Source organism: Chrysochloris asiatica, unplaced genomic scaffold (genome assembly GCF_000296735.1).
Source record: "Chrysochloris asiatica unplaced genomic scaffold, ChrAsi1.0 scaffold00492, whole genome shotgun sequence".
Classification (NCBI taxonomy): Eukaryota; Metazoa; Chordata; class Mammalia; order Afrosoricida; family Chrysochloridae; genus Chrysochloris; species Chrysochloris asiatica.
In genome coordinates this window covers 83,659-89,685 of record NW_006409010.1, presented here as the reverse complement: position 1 = coordinate 89,685, position 6,027 = coordinate 83,659, and the positions used below count along the sequence as shown (strand labels likewise).

Genomic DNA, 6,027 nt, shown 5'->3' with positions numbered 1-6,027 from the left:
CAGCACTGGTATTTCTCACAAGAATTGTGAAGTGTGATGGCACTTGGTGAAATCCATCTCTGCATTATGTTAACCAATAATTTTGCTGTAATTTGTTAAGGCAACAATAAAAATTCACATACTCATCCACCAGCTTCTCTGCCTAGGAGGTTTTCTAATAATAACCAAGGAGCTTATAAAATCATGTGAAATAGAAAGTTGTCTCAAAGCGATTGTTAAAGACTTAACTGTAGGGGGTATATTGGTGCCCATTGGTAATATGACTGCTGTTCTGACCCGTAGAGACTCTAAACACAACAGAATGAAACAGTGCCTGTTCCTGTGCCATCCTCACAAGTGTTGTTATGCTTGTGCCCATTGCTGCTGCTACTGAGCCAATCCATCTCACTGGGGGTCTTCTTCTTTTTCACTGACTTTCCTTTCCTTTCTCTCCCTTTCCTTTCCTTTATTTTACTTAACTTTACTAAGCTTGATGTCCTCAAAGCACTGGTGTCTCCTAATTATTAGGAGACTGGTGTCTCCTAATAAAAGGATGAAATCTCATCCTCTTGTCTTGTCTTGTAAGGAGCTGTACTCTTCCCAACTAAGTCGAAACACAATTCTTCCAACACAGATCTGTTTATTCTTCTGGAAGTCCATGGTACCTTGAATATTCTCCAACACCACAACTCAAATTCACAATTCTCCTACAGCTTTCCTTATTCATTGCCCAACTTTCACAGGCATATGAGGCTATTGAAAATATCATGACTTGGTTCAGGCATACCTTAGTTCTCAAACTTATATCTTTGCTCTATAACACTTTAAAGAGGGCTTGGAAAAAATAAATAAATAAATAAAGAGGACTTGAGCAGCAGATTTGCCCAATGCAATATGTCATTTGATTACTTGGCTGCTACTTCTATGTGTGTTGAATGTGGACAACTTACGAAGTGTTTGACAACTTCAATCTTTTCTCCATTTATCATGATAATATTTTTCATTCAGGTGTGATAATTTTTGTTTTCTTTACGTTGTGGTGGAATCCATATTGAAGGCTGTGGTCTTTGATCTTCATCAGTAAGTATTTTAAGTCCTTTTTGCTTTCAGCAAGCAAGGTTGTATTATCTACATATTACAGGCTGTTAACTAGTCTTCCTCCAATGCTGATGCCAAATTCTTCTTCATATAATCTAGTTTCTCAGATTATTTGCTCTGCATACAGATTTTAAAAGTATGATGGAAGAGTACAACCCTGGCACATACCTTTTCTGATTTTAATCCATTCAGCAGCCCCTGATTTTTTTCAAACCTTAGCCTATGTATAAATTCTTCAAGAGCACAAGTAAATGTTCTGGAATATCCATTCTTTGCAATGCTATTCACAGCTTGCATTGATCCACACAGTTGAAAGCATTTGCATACTCTAGAAAGCACAAGTAAACATCTTTATGGTATTCTCTGGTTTCAGACAAGATCCATCTGCTGTCAGCAATGATATCCCTAGTTCTACTTCTGAGTCCAGCTTGAATTTCTGGCAGTTCTCTGTTGTTGATGTACTACTGCATCCGTTTTTGAATTATCTTTAGCAAAATTTTATTTGCATGTGATGTTAATGATGTTGTTTGATGAATTCTATATTCCATTGGGTTACTTCTCGGTATAGGCAAACAAATACGATCTCTTCCAATCAGGTGGCCATGTAGTTGTCTTCCAAATTTCTTGGCATAGATAAGTGAATGCCTCCCCATCTGCATCAGTTTGTTGAAACATTTCAATTTGTACTCTGTTAATTCCTGGAGACTTGTTGTTGTTTTTTTTTTTTTTGTCAACGCCTTCAGTAGAGCTTGGACTACTTCCTTCAGTACTATTAGTTCTTGGTCCTATACTACTTTTCAGAATGGTTGAACATCTGCCACTTCTTTTTGGTACAGTGACTGTGTGTATACCTTCCATCTTTTTTTGATGCTTTCTGCTTCATTCAATATTTTGCCCATAGAATCTTTCCATATTGGAAGTCAAGATTTGAATTTTTTCTTCTTTCTTTCAGCTTGAGAAATGATGAGTATGTTCTTTCCTTTTGGTTTTCTTTATACATTTGGTTTTTTAAAACATTTCATTATAATATTTTGCTTTGTCTTCTGGAGTTCACCTTTGAAGTTTTCTATTCATGTTTTACTTCCTCATTTCTACCACAACATCTGTATGCTGGAAAGCAAGTTTCAGAGTCTCCTCTGATATCCTTTTTTTTTTTTTTGGTTGGCAACAGATTTAATTGTTGTGCTGCAGGTTAATGTGCTAGATTGCAAGGTCAGCAGTTCTAACTCAACAGGCACTCCTTGACTATGAGTTGGAGCCAATTTGACAGCACTTAACAACAACAACAACAGATTTTATCACGGATAAATCACATGATACAAAAGAATGAGAGTGCTCAAAGACACTTAGTAAAATCCTGTTTTTCCCCAATGGGTAGACAGAATAGGTTAAAGTAGGCACAAAGGATGGCCAGGAGACAGGCTATTGAGTCAAATATATATTCTATGTGCTCATGCTTTTGTGTAAACACATGCAGACACACTGCACCAGACTTGCCCAGCAGGTAAGAGGCATCTGGAATCAAAATGCTCATTTGATCCCATTGACAGGGTTGGGAGCACCCCAGGGAGAACTGGATGGGCTGAAAGGTTATCAATGGGTCCAGCATCTGCAAGAGGGAAGACAAAATGTGGCAAACTAGCAGCACTCCTTCTAAGCTTCTTTCCTCTGATTTCGTTTGACAAACAAAAGTTTCTGCTGGCAGAGGAAAGCCCACATGGAGTGTTCACAGGTCACTAAATGGGTTTGGAGCCTGCTGGCTCCCACTTCTAAAAGTCAAGTCCTGTGCTAACTTGAACCCTGACTCTTACTAGCGGAATGGCCCAGAAAGCACCCGAGAGCTACCAGTATAGCAGTACCCATCCTGGTGCTTGCTGAGAAAGCCCTCCTTTTAAGGTCACCTCATGTGTGGCGCTGTGGGTTAATGTGCCAGACTACAGAGCTATTTGAACTGCAAGGTCGGTGGTTCAAGCTCACCAGCTGCTCCTCGAAAACCCTATACAGGTCGCTATGGGTTGGAATTGACTCACCAGCATTCAACAACAACAACAACATGTGAGAGGACCCAGAGCCAGTGTGGCCAGGAGGGCAGAGCTGAGGAAAAGAGCTAAGCACCCACATCAGCCTTCTTTTCAAATGAACTTAAGATGTGATGGTCTCTTGTTGATGGGATATCTGGTGCACAATTGGCCCAGGTCTTGGGCCAGATGGAGAGGCTTACTGGAAATCACTTTAAAGATAAGAGAGGCCCTGAGGTTGCTCCAGAGCTCAATGACTTCACCAAATCAAAGCAGATGAAAAACAAAACAAAAAGCCAAGACCTAGAACACCATGGTAGAAATGATGGGCAAGGGTTTGGTGTAGAGAGCCACTCAGGCTAAGGGGAATTTGCCACAGAACAGGGAATGTGTGTCCTCCATAGTACAACCATCCCCCAGTGTAGTGACATCACCAAAAGCACTTTCCTACTGTCTAGTGCATCTCCTGCCTATAAGGCCTGATGGAACCACCCAAGATGGGCCCTGTCTGATCCTGCCAACCCCAGCAAAATGTCCACAGTCCAGGAGACACAGGGACCCCTGTGTACCTGGGGACATGGCGGTAAGAACCAGTTCAGTAAGAGAGTGAGTGGGGGCCTCATCATCTTGGTTTCTGCTGTGGTTCATTGAACAAGAAGCCCTATGTATAACCTCCAGAGTACAGTCCAGACAGGCAGCAGTGGGTGGAAAGGTAGCAGAAGGAATGTGGGGGTGTGTCACCAAATCTAGGTGAAAGTCTAAAGGAATAGACTGGATCTGTAGATCATGAGTCCTATCTTTGACCCCATGTTGTCAGGGAGACCACCAGGTGAGATAGCAGCAGGTACTGCAGAGCAGGGGACACTGACCTTCTTGGGAGGGCCACAAATGAAGTATCTGGGGGTAGCTGAGCCTGGAGTCTGAGAAAGGAGAGGGAGATTGTTGTACAAAAGGTCCTGAAGAGAGGCCCACCCATCAGCTCTGCAGGTCCTGGAATTATTATCACCCCAGAAGTCACTGGTTCACGGTCTGAAACACCTGTAGATGTTGAGCAACAGGTGTGCTCCTGACACTCGCACACCTTCCACCTTAGGGGACTAACTCAGCCTGCCTAACCTGCAGGAGGGCAGGGCTGGGTCCAGTCACCTCCAAGTGGCCTCCTCTCCCTGTGCTGCTGCTGTCATCTCTGCACCATGCTGTATCTCCCCTGGCCTGTGGAGAGCTGCAGGCTGAAGAAGGACATGGTGTGCTTTGGTTTGATCAGTTTGATAACCTTGCCAGTGTTCACATAGTTAATGGTGGAGAGATGGTGTATCTGGCTGCAGACCATCCTGCCCTGCAACCACTGCATGGAACACTGTGTGGGAGTTGGGGCTGAGGTAGAGCCAGATCCACACTCCTGGGAGGGTAGTGGGTTCCAGGGCCTGGTTCAGTTTGATGTATACTCATTGAGGCTGTTTATCAGTTTGGCCTGCTTGGAGTAGATCTTAAGCAGTTTGTTGATTGATGAGCTCTCCTTCTCCCAGCCAAACTCTAGCCACAGCACCACTCTTCCTCCTCTTTCCATGACAGCTCCTGGAAGAGCAGATCAGCAACACATGTGCTTCTCCTGACAGTCAACAGCATTCATACACTACAGACTGATGGCCACAGTCACCGACTTGTACCCACCCTGGTACAAAAAGCTTTGGGTGGGCTTGTCAACTGTGCCAAGGAAGAAGGTACAACTGTAGAATGGCAGCTCGTGGCATTTGAGGGGGTAGGTGTGGTCGTGGGTACTCAGGGGAGCCTCATACTTGCAGCTGCTGCCGATTACTTCTTTCATCTTGAGACAGATGTTCAGCTGACCTTTTTCACCAGACCCAGTCTTGGCTCTACCACCTCAAAGGGCAGCAAAGAGGCTGTTGTCCTGCTTACAGAGGTGGACAGGGAGGAAGCAGTGCAGCTTCTTCCTCAAGCTGCAGAATGTGGGTTGGCCTGGTAGTAGGGCCCAAGATACATGTGGCACACCAGGCTGCCCAGGGCCTTGCAGTCCTCTGCATCACAAGGGTACCTCATGTTGTCCTGGGTCTCCTTTTAGAGCAGCCGCAGAACCTCATCGTTATGGATCTGTAGCTTCACGTTGCTTCAGAAAAAGAACATTCCTTCAGAACTGCAGAGAAGACAGGGAACTTCCAGAGGTTCAAGCCAGATTCAGAAGAGGCTGTCTAATGAGGGATATCATTACTGATGTCTGATTGACCTTGACTGACAGCAGAGAATACCAGAAACATGTTTACCTGTGCTTTATTGACCAAGCTAAGACTTTTGATTGTGAGGATCATGACAAGCTATGGACAAAATTACAAAATGTGAGTATTCTGGGACACTTAATTGTGCTAATGAGGAATCTGTACATAGAACAAGAGGCAGTTGTTTGAGAATACAGGACCAAGAAGGCTCAGGGGAATGGTCCCAGTACTCTGAACCACATATAAAGGAATATTTAGAAGGTTGGAAGACTTACAGCTGGGGAGTTTGTGGCAGAAGCGAGAAATCCATTGCTTCCTGGTTCGGGACGCTCAGCTGCTCCAGCAGCCACCATTTTATGTTGAGCCAAGTGGGGAAAGTATTAGAGCAGCCACGGACGTCAGAGCCACAGAGATAGAGGAGTGGACATTCTTTTTTTTTTTTTGGTATCTTTTCATTGGTACCTTGCTGTCTGCATACCTCTATTCTGGTAACCATAGGGGTGCCTGAGCAAGTGGATACCCCAGCCCCACCCTCGGAGAGTTCTACTATGCATGTGCATAGATCTCCTCGAAATTTAAAGAGACAGTTTCCACTTAAAACCAAATGGCTGACAGATACTCAGCCCAAGAGCAGGACTTAAATTTTCTTGTTTGCTTTTTGTTGTGATTTTTAACATGGGAAAGAGAAGGAGGGAAAGAGA

The 6,027-nt window shown here is 44.0% G+C and overlaps 1 pseudogene; it reads right to left on the bottom strand.

The window, feature by feature from the left end:
* Nucleotides 1-4,275: 4,275 nt before the first annotated feature.
* LOC102818626 lies at nt 4,276-5,802 on the bottom strand (annotated as a pseudogene).
* Nucleotides 5,803-6,027: the final 225 nt, after the last annotated feature.